We start from the raw sequence: 17080 nt of genomic DNA on the forward strand, positions 1-17080 counted from the left end.
TCTGGAGTCCACCTTCTTGAGTTCCTTATATATATTGGATATTAGTCCCCTATCTGATTTAGGATAGGTAAAGATCCTTTCCCAATCTGTTGGTTGTTTTTTTGTCTTATTGATGGTGTCTTTTGCCTTGCAGAAGCTTTGTAGTTTCATGAGGTCCCACTTGTCAATTCTCGATCTTACAGCACAAGCCATTGCTGTTCTATTGAGGAATTTTTCCCCTGTGCCCATATCTTCAAGGCTTTTCCCCACTTTCTCCTCTATAAGTTTCAGTGTCTCTGGTTTTATGTGAAGTTCCTTGATCCACTTAGACTTAACCTTAGTACAAGGAGATAGGAATGAATCATTTTGCATTCTTCTACATGTTAACAACCAGTTGTGCCAGCACCATTTGTTGAAAATGCTGTCTTTCTTCCACTGGATGTTTTTAGCTCCGTTGTCGAAGATCAAGTGACCGTAGATATGTGTGGGTTCATTTCTGGGTCTTCAATTCTATTCCATTGGTCTATTTGTCTGTCACTACACCAGTACCATGCAATTTTTATCACAATTGCTCTGTAGTAAAGCTTTAGGTCCGGCATGGTGATTCCACCAGAGGTTCTTTTATCCTTGAGAAGAGTTTTTGCTATCCTAGGTTTTTTGTTATTCCAGATGAATTTGCAGATTGTTCTTTTTAATTCATTGAAGAATTGAGTTGGAATTTTGATGGGGATTGCATTGAATCTGTAGATTGCTTCTGGCAAGATAGCCATTTTTACAATGTTGATCCTGCCAATCCATGAGCATGGGAGATTATCCATCTTCTGAGATCTTCTATAATTTCTTTCTTCAGAGACTTGAAGTTTTTATTATACAGATCTTTCACTTCCTTAGTTAGAGTCATGCCAAGATATTTAATATTATTTGTGACTATTGAGAAGGGTGTTGTTTCCCTAATTTCTTTCTCAGCCTGTTTATTCTTGGTGTAGAGAAAGGCCATTGATTTGTTTGAGTTAATTTTATATCCAGCTACTTCACCGAAGCTGTTTATCAGGCTTAGGAGTTCTCTGGTGGAATTTTTAGGGTCACTTATATATACTATCATATCATCTGCAAAAAGTGATATTTTGACTTCATCTTTTCCAATTTGTATCCCTTTGATCTCCTTTTATTGTCGAATTTCTCTGGCTAGGACTTCAAGTACAATGTTGAATAGGTATGGAAAAAGTGGACAGCCTTGTCTAGTCCCTGATTTTAGAGGGATTGCTTCACACTTCTCACCATTTACTTTGATGTTGGCTACTGGTTTGCTGTAGATTGCTTTTATCATGTTTAGGTATGGGCCTTGAATTCCTGATCTTTCCAAGATTTTATCATGAATGGGTGTTGGATCTTGTCAAATGCTTTTTGCACATCTAATGAGATGACCATGTGGTTTTTGTCTTTGAGTTTGTTTATATACTGGATTACGTTGATGGATTTCCATATATTGAACCATCCCTGCATCCCTGGGATGAAACCTACTTGGTCAGGATGGATGATTGTTTTGATGTGTTCTTGGATTCGGTTAGCAAGAACTTTATTGAGGATTTTTACATCAATATTCATAAGGGATATTGGTCTGAAGTTTTCTATCTTTGTTGGGTCTTTTTGTGGTTTAGGTATCAGAGTAATTGTGGCTTCATAGAATGAGTTGGATAGAGTACCTTCTGTTTCTATTTTGTAGAATAGTTTGTGAAGAACTGGGATTAGATCTTCTTTGAAGGTCTGATAGAACTCTGCACTAAACCCATCTGGTCCTGGGCTTTTTTTGGTTGGGAAACTATTAATGACTGCTTCTATTTCTTTGGGAGATATAGGGTTGTTTAGATCATTAACCTGATCTTGATTCAAGTTTGGTACCTGGTATCTGTCTAGGAACTTCTCCATTTCATCCAGGTTCTCCAGTTTTGTTGAGTATAGCCTTTGGTAGAAGGATCTGATGGTGTTTTGGATGTCTTCAGGATCTGTTGTTATGTCTTCTTTTTCATTTCTGATTTATTAATTAGAATGCTTTCCCTGTGCCCTCTAATGAGTCTGGCTAAGGGTTTATCTATCTTGTTGATTTTCTCAAAAAACCAGCTCCTTAATTTGTTGATTCTTTGAATAGTTCTTCTTGTTTCCACTTGTTTGATTTCGCCCCTGAGTTTGATTATTTCGTGCCTTGTACTCCTCTTGGGTGAATTTGCTTCCTTTTGTTCTAGTGCTTTTAGGTGTGTTGTCAAGCTGCTAATGTGTGCTCTCTCTAGTTTCTTTTGGGAGGCACTCAGAGCTATGAGTTTTCCTCTTAGAAATGCTTTCATTGTGTCCCATAAGTTTGGGTATGTTGTGGCTTAATTTTCATTGAACTCTAAAAAGTCCTGAATTTCTTTCTTTATTCCTTCCTTGACCAAGGTATCATTGAGAAGAGTGTTGTTCAGTTTCCACGTGAATGTTAGCTTTCTATTATTTATTTTGTTATTGAAGATCAGCCTTACTCCATGGTGATCTGATAGGATGCATGGGACAATTTCAATATTTTTGTATCTGTTGAGGCCTGTTTTGTGACCAATTATGTGGTCAATTTTGGAGAAGGTACCATGAGGTGCTGAGAAGAAGGTATATCCTTTTGTTTTAGGATAGAGTGTTCTGTAGATATCTGCCAGATCCATTTCATTCATAACTTCTGTTAGTTTCACTGTGTCCCTGTTTAGTTTCTGTTTCCATGATCTGTCTATTGGTGAACGTGGTGTGTTGAAGTCTCCCACTATTATTGTATGAGGTGCAATGTGTCCTTTGAGCTTTACTAAAGTTTCTTAAATGAATGTGGCTGCCTTTGTATTTGGAGCTTAGATATTCAGAAATGATAGTTCCTCTTGGAGGATTTTATTTTTGATGAGTATTAAGTGCCCCTCCCTGTCTTTTTTGATGACTTTGGGTTGGAAGTCAATCTTATCAGATATTAGAATGGCTACTCCAGCTTGTTTCTTCATACCATTTGCTTGGAAAATTGTTTTCCAGCCTTTCATTCTGAGGTAGTGTCTATCTTTTTCTCTAAGATGAGTTTCCTTTAAGCAGCAAAATGTTGGGTCTTGTTTGTGTAGCCAGTTTGTTAGTCTATGTCTTTTTATTGGGGAGTTGAGTCCCATTGATATTAAGAGATATTAAGAAAAAGTATTTGTTGCTTCCTGTTATTTTTGTTGTTAAAGTTGGCATTCTGTTCTTGTGGCTGTCTTCTTTTAGGTTTGTTGAGGGATTACCTTCTTGTTTTTTCTAGGGCTTGGTTCCCGTCCTTGTATTGGTTTTTTTCTGTTATTATCCTTTGAAGGGCTGGATTCGTGGAGAGATAAAGTGTGAATTTGGTTTTGTCGTGGAATACTTTGGTTTCTCCATCTATGTTAATTGAGAGTTTGGCTGGGTATAGTAGCCTGGGCTGGAATTTGTGTTCTTTTAGTGTCTGTATAACATCTGTCCAGGATCTTCTCACTTTCATAGTCTCTGGTGAAAAATTTGGTGTAATTCTGATAGGCTTGCCTTTATATGTTACTTGGCCTTTTTCTCTTACTGCTTTTAGTATTCTATCTTTATTTAGTGCATTTGTTGTTCTGATTATTATGTGTCGGGAGGTATTTCTTTTCTGGTCCAGTCTATTTGGAGTTCTGTAGGCTTCTTGTATGTTCATGGGCATCTCTTTCTTTAGATTTGGGAAGTTTTCATCTATAATTTTGTTGAAGATGTTTGCTGGTCCTTTGAGTTGAAAATCTTCATTCTCATCCACTCCTATTATCCATAGGTTTGGTCTTCTCATTGTGTCCTCTATTTCTTGGATGTTTTGAGTTAGGATCTTTTTGCATTTTCCATTTTCCTTGATTGTTGTGCCGATGTTCTCTATGGAATCTTCTGCACCTGAGATTCTCTCTTCCATCTCTTGTATTCTGTTGCTCATGCTCGCATCTATGGTTCCAGATTTCTTTCCTAGGTTTTCTATCTCCAGTGTTACCTCATTTTTGGTTTTCTTTATTGTGTCTACTTCTCTTTTTAAGTCTAGTATGGTTTTGTTCATTTCCATCGTCTGTTTGGATGTGTTTTCCTGTTTTTCTTTAAGGACTTCTACCTGTTTGATTGTGTTATCCTTTTTTTCTTTAAGGACTTGTAACTCTTTAGCAATGTTCTCCTGTAATTCTTTAAGTGAGTTATTAAAATCCTTCTTGATGTCCTCTACCATCATCATGAGATATGCTTTTAAATCCAGGTCTAGCTTTTGAGGTGTGTTGGGGTGCCCTGGACTGGGCGAAGTGGGAGTGCTGGGTTCTGATGATGGTGAGTGGTCTTGGTTTCTGTTAGTAAGATTCTTACGTTTACCTTTTGCCATCTGGTAATCTCTGGAGTTGTTATAGTTGTCTCTGTTTAGAGATTGTTCTTCTGGTGATTCTGATTACCATCTATCAGCAGACCTGGGAGACAGGCTCTCTCCTCTGAGTTTCAGTGGTTAGAGCACTCTCTGCTGACAAGTTCTCCTCTTACAGGGAAGGTGCACAGATATCTGGTGTTTGGACCTCCTCCTGGCCGAAGAAGAAGGCCCAAAACAGGACCTTTCCCAGATGCTGTGTTGCTTTGGCAGGTCACAGAAGCTGTCAGCTTCTGTGGTGTACACTCTCACCTGTGCAGACTAAGTTCCTAAGGTTGGTGGAGCCCGGATCCAAGATGGCGCTCCCTGCTCCTGAGGCAGAGGGCTCCCATGCAGGGCGGGACCACTGTCCTCTGGTTGGGAGGGGTGCCGGATGTCTGCGGCCCCAAAAGGGTGCTGCCTCAGTGGCTCTGTGGCTCCCACCTGTCCCAGCAGCTGTCTGCCTCTGTGGTGCACACTCTCACCTGTGCAGACTAAGTTCCTAAGTTCGGTGGAGTCCTGGAACCAAGATCGGATTTAATTCTTTATCCAAAAAACTCAAATAATTTTTCAATAATATGGCAGTGGGTATATGTCTTAGCTGGGATGCAAATATCATTAACTTTGTTGAGTGAGCCTATCATATGTTCATTTCTCATCATTTCCTTATTGCAGAACTGTCTTGCAGCATCAACTATGAGCATTTCAAATTAAAGATTTTGTCTGCCCTACACTTTTCTTGCTTGAAAAATCAAAGGGCAAGGATCATGCTGCTAAAGTACTCTGTTAATATAATTATCCAAACTTATTTCATGTGTGATGGACATGTTAATTTGCTAATTAAAAATATTCTAGATATATGGATTTTTTTTTTCTGCATGTATTTCTGTATAGCACTTGGACTGCTGATTCCCAGAGATACCAGAAGAGGTTTGACTGGAGCTACAGACAGTTATAAACTACCATGTGAGGTTTCACAATTAAACTCGATCATTTGGAAGAAAACCCAGTGCTATTATTCTTTGACATGTGTTCAGCCCCTTAATATTCCGATCCTAGTAAAAGAATACACTTTCGCAAAACAAAAACAAAAGAAAAACAAAAACAAAAAACTAAGGCTTATCTCAAAGTACTTATTTTTTGAGATTAATATTAACTGCAATGAATATGATAAATTTTATATTTTTATTTCTTTAGGGAACATAAATTCATATTAGATTAAGATACCCTTGTACCTCAGAGTGAGTTTCATTAAAAGAACAGGTAGTAAAAAGAATAAGGAAGGGTGTAGAATAACAGGAATTTCAGATACTGTTGTTGATTATGCAGAGTGACATTTATTTATGATGTATAATATAGGATAAATTGTGTTACTACATTTATTTATATATTTAACTAAACAACAGTCTGGATTGGCTAAGCCTTCAAGATACTGAAAGGTCTATAGTTTCCAAGGGTTATCCAGCAGAAGTGATACATGAAGAAATGCATTCTGTAGAGCACTGAGAACACACTGTATAATGTTTGATAGCAGGTTCAGGTCATGGTCCACTTCAATAAATGTCCTGAATAAACAGTAAGAATGAAATCTGATACCAGCTCTGGGTGCTGAGTGATGATGATCTAGCATGGCAGACTGACTCATCAGTTGGGACAAATGCCCCTTTCCAATGATGGTTTTGATAATGAAAAAAGTTATGCAAAGAAGGATGAGAGTTCCCACGGACTGTCTAATTACCAAGTATATTACAGAGTGAACATAAATGCCAGGCCGTGGTGGAACAGGCCTTAAATCCCAGCACTTGGGAGGCAGAGGCAGATGGATCTCTGTGAGTTTGAGAACAGCCTGGTCTACATAGCAAGTCCCTGGACAGCTGAAAGTACACAGAGAAACCCTGTCCCACAAGAACAAAAACATACAAACAAACAGAAACAATAAAGTAAAACAAAAACCAAAATTGAAATATAAAGATAACATATTGGGAAAAAAAAAAGCCAGGCATGGTGGCGCATGGCTTTAATCCCAGCACTCAGGAGGCAGAGGCAGGTAGATTTCTGAGTTCGAGGCCAGCCTGGTCTACAAAGTGAGTTCCAGGACAGCCAGGGCTATACAGAGAAACTCTATCTAGAAAAATTAAAAAAAAATAATACAATAACAACAACAACAACATATTGATTAAACCTTCTAAGTTATTCAAAAGAACTGCCTGAGAAATTGCTAGTGATAGAGTTCACAGATGTTGTCTGTGAAGGTTCATATTTCTGCACTTTCTTTACTGTTGTTTTTTGTTTTGCTTTGTTGTTGTTGTTTTTCTGCTTGGTTTGGTTTAAAATGTTAAAGATGATTCACAAACCATCAATTACTCCAAAATGAAGCCAAAAGTCCACAGTCTGCACTACATATAATTTACATCAGGTGTGAGCATAGGGGTAATTCCTTAGTACCTAACACTGATGTGTACTGTTATCAAGTCATTAGTATTTAATACTAATTTGACATTAGATTTTAGTGTTGCTTCATATGATTCCACTTTACATAAAAGATAACCATCAATAAGGGTACCGCATGTATGAGGATTACCTCAGGCACTGATGGGTGGTACAAACAAATTTACAGATTTTAGTTTTCTTCTGACATTTGGTTGATACATAATAAGTTATTTTAGATTAATATTAAGTCTGCAAGATCCAATGCAAGTATGTAAACTCAATTTTAGATGCTATATTTCTTCAGTAGTTATGTTTACAATATGGTCAACAATTTTGCATTGAGTATGCATGTCATGGACTTACCCACTCAGCTTTAATACTTTGTTTCCTTTGTTTTTAAGCTCTTCTGCATGGCCAAGTGGTATTACATTTTTTTAAGGTAAGGTATGAGGACTTGAAATAATATTCAAGTGTTTGGCAACATTCCTTTCACTTTCAGCCAGCCATGATTTTCCAATTTGGATGGAATTATTAGCCTTCTTCTAATCTTGTTTTCCAAAATGTATTCAGCCCATTTAATCACTTGGTGACTATGTTTATTGGTTACTTCAGCAAATCAATTCTGCCTGGCTTCTTTCTCTGCCAAGCTGTGATAAATAAGTCTGACAGTCAAGGTTTCTCTGAGTGTGTTTCTACAAAATTCATGTGACTGGTCTTGATTCTAGCCCAAGACACCCCAAGGCTGCATGCCATTGCTCTCTGAAATCAATATTTACTTGAAAGCATTGTATCTGCCCTTTAAAAACCACTTAAAGAAAATCATCCATAGATTATTTTCAAGTTCTGCTTTAGTTTAAAAAACATTACAGAAAAGGAAGTTAGGCTATGGCTGGAGGTCATTGACATAGTACTTGCTTAGTTTGTGATAGGTCCTATGTTTGGTACCCAGCAGAAAGAAAACTACCCACAAAAACAAACAAACAAACAAACCAAAACCTTTAAAACTATACAAACAAAAATCTATCCAACAGAAGAAAGATGTTATTTAAGTATTTATATATTAAAATAGACAAATCAATTATAGCCATTTTATGAAAGCCTAAAGTTTCAGCTATTTTATAACTTATAAAGTGAACATGATGCAATAAAAAGTGATCTAAACTGTAAAAACAAGTATTTTCTTTATTTGAAAAGTTTATTGTGCTTTCACAACGCTCAAGAGTATATATGTTCATGTTTGAATTTTATCAATTTTATCATGTATAAAGATGTATATATTTATTTAGAATTCTTTAATATTACATAAGTTTATTGAATATTAATATTCATAAACTTACATAATTCAACATTATTAGGTATAATTGATTGTGTTTTATTGTGAAACTCACTTTTCTTTCTGTTTCTTGTAGAAAAAGTCTGGCCATGTCAAGGCCACCAGCAAGCTTAGCATTGTTACCTTGTGACTCAATAGGAATGTGAAGTTTATCATTCAAAGTAAGACTGAGCTATACAGTAAAACAGAAGCAAGATTAAAAAAAAAATAATGAAAAGCCATATACTAGGTTCTCTTAGGAAAACCATGTAGAATACTTTTAAAAAGTATATAATTTGATTTGTAACAATGATTCCAACTACTATGGTCACCTTTTCTCCTTTTAAAGATGATTTGATTAAAATTAGCAAGCATCACTTTTCCAGAATGTTCTGCTTTCCCCATTATCTCCATTAATTAAATCTTCTTACAGCTTACTGCAATGATTTTCAATAAGTGGATGCAGTAAATGTAGGTGTTCATTTGAAATCTTTGTCTGAAACTTCAAGAAGCTGACAGATGCTGTCTAATTGTACATATATTGTTAAAAAAATGAAGTGGTACTTTCTAAATATAAGTTTTAGGCAACTTTCCTTAATAACTGAACTGGACTTTTTTATTCCTCAAGATCTGCTATAAGTTAATTACAGTCTTTTCATCTACACCTATAGAATTGAAATTGAATGATCTCCACATTAAAAAAAAATCCTACATATTCTTTGTAAAGGAGATTTCAAGTGGTATTTTTGAGTCTATATAAATAGAAAGGTTTGTAATAAAAAACTGTGATACTTGGGAACTTAGGCTCTGTCTACTACATCCTGTTACTTTGTCAAATGTCATCATACATTACATTAAAGGGAATTAAGCAGAATTAGAGAGATGATTGTTTGGCAAGGAAGGAAAAACATTTCTTCGTCTTATTTACTTCAAACACTGTGTCCTCACTCTATGCTCAGGGTTCTTTTCCACTCTTTCCTTAATTGGGGACCCAAAGATACCATTTTCCAGCATTTGCATCAGTATTTTAAATCTAATTGATTTCTTAAACCTTAATCCAGTATGGGTTCTTTTTTATTGTATTTTTTGAACTTCAGAATTTCATATTTCCCCATGTGCGTCCATGAATAATTTAAAAGTAAGTTTTCAGTATACTGTAAACTACTGGATTACGATTACACCTTTGATCCAAATGGATATTCCATTTTTTAGCAAAATCATTTGTTATGTAGATTATTATGGATAATTTATTCATAGTATGGTGACTGCTATATTGATACATATCTCAAAAACTAACAATTACTAAGTGTGCTTTGAAAGGAAAGAAGTGAAGACTCCTTACATGCTAATGTCTTAAAACATAATTACATCCTGACTTATGCACTTTCAGAGGGTTTGTTATTGGCATTAATTTAAATTCTTTTAAAAATATTATTCTACTTTCTATGTAAAGTCTATTCATGTGAAAGTAAACATTTCTGATTATTGTTGTGCAGACTAGTTAAAAATTACAAAAGATAGTGGTTGGTCACTATGGATCTAATATGGGGACACTGTTAGAAAAATCTTGTGACTTGTACTAACAACCAAAACATATGATCCATATTAAGAAATTTCCTTTAAGTTTGCTTTTTGGTTCAATCCACAAGCATTGATTGAAGCAAACATAATAAGGGTTAACATTCACAGCAAAGAGCATTCGCATCTCATAGACTATTGGATTATAGCAGTGTAATAAAATGAAATTTGTAGTTTTAAAATGTTATTATAAAATTACTGCAAATAATAAGCATACGTGGCTTCACTCATTTAATCTCATCAAAAACTTTTGATAGGGATCAAGACTATTTTTGAAGAAAAACACGGAGTGTTAACTGATTTGTGAATTGTTTATCATTAGAACAAGAAATCAGAAAAAATTATATTAGTCCAATTATTATGCTACTAAAGAAGTAATAGAAATAATTAATATTTATAGTTTAAACCTTTTAAAAACTATCCAGTAGCTGAGCATTATAATTTAAATATATTGAGGTCCATCACAGAAAAAGCAATAGAGATTCGATTGCTTTACTTTTGAAATTAATTTTACATTTCTGGTAACTATGTACCAGAGTTGTAATATATGAACAGTTGTAAAAGAAATAAGTTATATATCTGACTTTGTCTAGGACTTTTTTGTTGATATGACAGACACTGATTTTCTTAAACTGAACAGGGGGCTGAGTATATAAAGACCTATGTAACCAGTTTGATGGCTTGCAATTTTTCCCCTAGATGTATATGACAGAAAGAACTGACTCTCACAAGTTGCTGGTGACTTCCACAAATGTGTCATGCTGCATTTACACATCACAGTCTCACACACACACACACACACACACACACACACACACACACACACACACACACACACATTTAGCTAAATACATGCAATAAAATTTAATCCAGTAAAACCTTTATTGGGGCTTTAATGAATTTTTATTGATAGTATTCAAGAGAGTAGAGAGGGCTCCCTAGGACCCCTGTTATTATAGGGGTCTGGTGGGGAAATTGTTAGGGAGATGCTCATGATTGGGGATCTCTGGGACTCCTCAGCAACCAAGGGCCTCTCTTTTGCTCTCAGTCTTCTTGCTGTGGTGGGTGGTCCAGCATTTCTTACTCTTTGGAGGCCATGTAGGCCATGAAGTCCACCACCCTGTTGCAATAGCTGTATTTATTGTCATACCAGGATATGAGCTTTACAAAGTTGTCATTGAGAGAAATTCCAGCCCCAGCCTCAAAAGTGGAAGAGTGAGAGTTGCTGTTGAAGTCGCAATGAGACAACGTGTTCCTCAGTGTAGTCCAGGATACCCTTCAATGGGCCTTGGGAAGCCCCTTCACCATATTTTTCATGCATTCATACTGGGCAGGCTTCCTCAGGCACCATGTCAGATCCACAATGGATACATTGGGGATAGGAACACAAAAGAACATGCCAGTGAGCTTCCCATTCAGCTCTGGGATGACCTTGCCTACAGCCTTGGCAGCACCAGTGGATGCAGGGATGGTGTTCTGGGCAGCCCCACAGCCATCACATCACAGCTTTCCAGAGAGACCATCCACAGTCTTCTGGGTGGCAGTGATGGCATGGTCTTGAGCCCTTCCATGATGCCAAAATTGTCATGGATGACCTTGGCCAGAGGTGCTAAGCAGTTGGTGGTGCAGGATGCATTGCTGACAATCTTGAGTGAGTTACCATATTTCTTGTGGTTCACACCCATCACAAACACGAGGACATCGGCAGAAGAAGCAGCGATAATGACCTTTTTGTTGCCACCTTCCAGTGGGCCCCGGCCTTCCACATGGTGGTGAAGATGCCAGTAGACTCCAAGACATACTCAGCACCAGCATCACCCCGTTTGATGACAGTGGGAGCTCGCTCTTGAAAGATGATGATGGGCTTCTCATTGATGACAAGTTTCCCGTTCTCAGCCTTGACTGTGCCATTGAATTTGCCATGGGTAGAGTCATCCTGGAACATGGAGATCATGATGGCAACAATCTCCACTTTGCCAAGTGCAGAGCAGAAGGAATCCTTGGTAACCAGGTGCCCAATATAGCCAAATCTGTTCACACCAACCTTCACCACCTTGCCTATGGGATGAAGCTAGAATTGCACAAGATGTGGCTGCCTCTGAAACGGGGGGAGGGGGCAGAGAGCATAAATCATTTGTTTATTATTATTAATCTTATTAATCATTCCAGTTGTTTGCATCTTAAATGATATCTCTTCTCCTGGTTTCCCCTCCACAATGTCCCCCCATACCATCCTCCTTCTCCCTCCTCCCCTTTGCCTCTATGAGGGTCTTCCACCAACCACCCACTGCTGCCCCACCACTCTCTAGCATCCACCCTACACTGGGACATCAAACCTCCACAGGTACAAGGGTCTAGCCTCCCATTGATGTCAGACAAGGCATCCTCTGCTACATGTATATCTGGAACCATGGATCCCTTGGTTGGTGGTCTAGTTGCTGGGAGCACTAGAGTGTCCAGCTGATTTTGTTCTTCTTATGGGGTTGCAATCCCCTCCGCTCCTCCAGTTCTTTGCTCAGATCCCCACTGGGGTCCCTGAGCTCAGTCTGCATTTGTCAGGTACTGATTGAACCTCCCAGGGAACACAACCACACCAGGTTTCTTTCAGTAAGCACTTTTTTAGCAACAACAAGAGTGTCTGGTTTGGTATCTGCAGACCAGATGGATCCCCAGGTGCGGCATACCCTGGATGGCCCTTCCCTTCAGTCTCTGCTCTATATTTTGTCCCCATCTTTCCTTTGGACAGGAACCAATAAATCCTTTAAATTTAGAATAAGCTCTACTCCACTCAGCACTTGGTGATGACATAGAAACTGTCCCTAAACCCTCCATTCAACTGCCTACTGTCAACGGCTTTCTATGCATCAAACACTTTTTCCCAAAGTTTCTGCTTTAACCCAGATATCAGAAAAAGCAGCCAAGTCCTTTGAGACCACAGTTTACATTTTTGATTTTGCCTAGTTCTGATGTCAGGAGTTAAAGGTTCTCCTTTACCCAAAGTCTCAAATCTATTTTTTCAATAAATAAAAGATACATGAAACTTAAATATTCACAGCACTAAATAGTTAAACTTGTTACCCCAAATATATCTTCACCAAAATGGATTGAATAATGAATAAGTTTAATACTTTAAACAGTAACATGATTTCAAGTGCTAACTAGAAAATGAGGAAGTCATAGATTGTTCACACTTGATGAATGTAGTCTTGAAAAAAAAAAACACCTTTATTGAATGATTAAATAGCCATTTTATGTACCTTTTACCTGAGATATAATTCTAAGATTTTATTAATTTTTCACATTGGAAAAAATGATGGTAGAAAGATTCAATATGAAATATACCTGAACAGTAAATAATTTGTTTTTTTTTTGTATAAATATATTTTTAAAAACTCATGTTTATTTGGAAATATTATGTGGAAGAATGGAATAATTTTCCAGTGATTCCTGTTTATCATTGAGCCTAGGGACCTTGCAGGCAATTTAGAGAAGACAAATGCCCCATGGGTTAGAGATCCACAGCAGGAGTTGCTCCTGTAGACTAATGTTCTCAAGATTAATCTATTTATATAGAGACCTTGTTTTCTCTTTAAAATACCTACGGATGTCTCTTACATCATCTGGTACTGCTCTGTAAAATGCTGTTGGTAAGAAAATACAAAAAAAACAATGTAGACTTAATTCATTGAAATGCTACATAATAGACACCTAAAAACTTGCAAAAACTTTTATTTATTTGTAAATTCCCAAATGATACCCCTGAGATCTACATGCCTTTGAGAAATCATGTTCATTAACAACTTTGTTTTGTGTTGTCACCTGAGGTTTTGATATTAGCCATTTTATTGGTGTAATGTAGAATCTTAGGATCGTTTTGATTTGCATTCCTCTGACCACTAAAGACTGAACATTTCTTTAGCTGCTTCCCAGCCATTCAATGTCCTCCATTGTGAATTCTCAGCTTAATTCTATACCCCATATTTTTTTTTTCCAATCTGTAGATTTCCGATTTGTCTTATTGACTATGTCCTTTGCCTTACAGAAGCTTTTCAGTTTCATGAGGTCCCATTTACCATTTCTTGATCTTAGAGTGTGAACCATTAGAGATCTGTTTAGGAAATTTCCTCATCACAATGAGTTCAAGGTTCTTTCCCACTTTCTCTTCATTCGGATTGAGTGTATCTGATTTTATGTTGAGAGCCTTGATCAACTTGGATTTGAACTTTGTTCAAGGTGACAAATATTGGTCTATTTTCATTTTTCTTCATATAGACAACCAATTAGAACAGCTCCATTTATTGAAGATGCTTTCTTTTTTTTCAACTGTATATTTTTGACTTCTTTGTCAAAGATAAAGTGTGCTTAACTGTGTGGTTTTATGTCTGGGTCTTCAATTCTATTCCATGGATCAACCTATCTGTGTCTGCACCAATTCCATGCAGTTTTTGTCACTATTGCTCTGTAGTAAAGCTTGAGGTCAGGGATAGTGATTCTACCACACATTCTTTTATTGTAACTGCAGCATACACCAGCTGATATGAGGTCCCCATCACATATATAGCAAGGGGCTGCCTGGTCCAGGTTCAATTAGAGAAAATGCACCTAACCCTCAGGAGACTGGAGGCCGCAGGGAGTTTAGAGTTCTGGTGGGGTGGGGACATCCTTGTGGAAATAGGGAGGCAGGGGAGAGGTATAAGATGTGAAACAGTCAGAGGGTGGAGCGGAATAAAATCTCCAGTGTAAAAAAAAAAAAAAAAAAAAAAGAAAAGAAAAGAAAACAGAAAAAAAAATCCTTTGTTCCTCAACCTACTCACTCCTGCTTCCTGACCCTGGCATTCCCCTGTACTGGGGTGAGTTTAGGAGCAGGGCAGGGGGAGGGTACAGGGAACTTTTGGGATAGCATTTGAAATGTAAATGAACAAAATATCTAATAAAAGAAAAACCTTTGTTTTGAATTTTCCAGTAGGTAAATAAATATCTGGTGATATTATAGTTGTGCTTAATCAAAATTCAAAATTACTCTACTTTGGATATGTATGGTGGTACAAGAGTTTCATCTCAGCACATGGTAAAGGGAGTCAATTGACAAGTTAAGGGCAGACAAGGCTATTCAGATTGTTTCAAAAAACAATTGCTATTCATATTTATCAATTCATTTTGTGATAACTTATAGTAATTTTAAAATATTTTATAATATAAAACACCTAATATATATGTATGAAAATATATAAATATATAATATAAATATTTGATATTCAGATGACCTGTCTATGGGACACAGAATTGAATTAAAATCATATAGTAGTAATGAGTGAATGTTTACTCATACCATTAAATAGAGTAGTACAATTTTATTTATTTATTTATTTATTTATTTATTTATTTATTTATTTTAAGGAAAAAGAAGGCACAAAGTTCGGTGCATTTGTGTTCTTGTTACAATTTTCCCTCAATTAGAATGAAGTATTGTTCTTTCTTTATCTTCTAATTAGCTTTAGTGTGAAGTCTATGTTGTCAAATAGTGACTCCTATTTGCTTTGTGGTTTAGTCTGATTAGATCACTTTTGTCCATTTTTTTTCTTAAAGGTTAAATAGATTTTCTGAAGACAACAAATAGATATATCTTGTTTATTGATCTATTTACTAGGCCTATGTCTTTTTATTAGAGAATGGAGATCATCAATATTTAAAGTTACTATGGAATGTGTATTTGGTAATTATTGTCATTGTGTTGCTGATTTTGATGTTTGTGTTTGTGTATGAATTTGTGTTTGATGTTTGTGTGTGTATGAATATGTATTATAAATGGTAATTTATGTTTTGATAATCATGGATTTGTATTTTTTTCCAGTTTCTCCACTGTACTGATTTCTCTCTTCAACCCAAAATCTTTTTATTACATGTTTTTTTTATTTACATTTCAAATGTTATCCCCTATCCCATTCCCCTTCCCCTGCTTTTATGAGAATATTGTTTCCCGCCCACCTACCAACTCTTGCTTCCCTGCCTTGGGATTCCCTTACACTGGGGCATCGAGCCTTCACAGGGCCAAGTCTCTCTCCTCCCATTGATGCCCAACAAGGCCATCCTCTGCTACATATGTGTCTGGAGCCATTGGTTGTTCCATGAGTACTCTTTGGTGGGTGGTTTAGCCCCTAGGAACTATAGGGTTCTGGCTGGTTAATATTGTTCTTTCTATGGGTTGCAAATCCCTTCAGCTCCTTCAGTCCTTTAACTCCTTCATTGGGAACCCTGTTCTCAGTCCAATGGTTGGCTAAGAACATCCACCTCCATATTTGTCAGGCTCTGGCAGAGGCTCTTGTGCAACAGCTATATCAGATTCCTGTCAGCATGTACTTCTTGGTGTCCACAGGAGTAACTGTATATGGAATGTATCCCAAGTTAGGGCAATCTTTGGATGCCCTTTCTTCAGTCTCTGCTCCAAAGTTAGTCTTTGTATCTCCCCTAGTTAGTATTTTGTCCCTCCTTCTAAGAAGGACTGAAGTACCCACACTTTGGTCTTCCTTCCTCTTGAGCTCCATATGGTCTGTGTATGAACTCCCTGATAAGTGGATATTAGCCCAAAAGTTCAGAATATTCAACCCAAAATTTTGTTTCCAGTATTTCTGTTTTTCCATTTGTTGAATGTGTATGTGTGTGTGTGTGTGTAAGTAATTTTTCCTCTTTCAATTTTGGCAGATGATTTGAAAGGCTATACTATAGTTGACTGTGCTGTCACTGTCTTTTAGGACTTAAGATGAATTACTCTAGCCTCTTCTTGCTTTCCAATTTTCCATGTGAAAATCTGTTATTCTGATAGACTTTATTTGTGGTTTATGTGGGGTTTTTTTCTTGCACCTTACCATACTCATCCTTTGCCATGCAAGCTTAGAGATTTTCGTTTCTGGTATTGTCTAATTGGTGCTTGGTGTTCTGTAACCTTCCTTTGTCTGAATGGGTATGTCTTTCCTTAGCTTCTGGAAGTTTCCTTCTACTATCTTATAGACAATCTCTCTTACTTATGCCTATAATTCAAGTATCTAGTATTCTTCACTGTTTTTTACATTTGTTGTTTGTTCCTTTCCATTTTTTGATATTTTTAATTCTTTGCTCATTTGATTTAGATCTTCTTTTTTTAAATGTTTTTTTAGGTATTTTCCTCATTTACATTTCCAATGCTATCCCAAAAGTCCCCCATACCCTCCCCCCTACTCCCCTACCCACCCACTCCCACGTTTTGGCCCTGGCCTTCCCCTGTACTGGGGCATAGGTCCCAATATTCTATCTTCTGTTTCATTCACTCTATTCATAAGGCTTTACTTTGTGTTCTCTAGTTGAGTTGGTAGGTTTTTAAATTCTATGTTCTTTTCAGAATGACT

General features: G+C 36.8%; 1 pseudogene; it reads right to left on the reverse strand.

Annotated features, from left to right (window-relative positions):
• Nucleotides 1-10781: 10781 nt before the first annotated feature.
• LOC147002449 (glyceraldehyde-3-phosphate dehydrogenase pseudogene) lies at nt 10782-16583 on the reverse strand (annotated as a pseudogene).
• Nucleotides 16584-17080: the final 497 nt, after the last annotated feature.

Source organism: Mus caroli, unplaced genomic scaffold (assembly GCF_978045245.1).
Source record: "Mus caroli unplaced genomic scaffold, Mus_caroli_1 scaffold_10, whole genome shotgun sequence".
Lineage (NCBI taxonomy): Eukaryota > Metazoa > Chordata > Mammalia > Rodentia > Muridae > Mus > Mus caroli.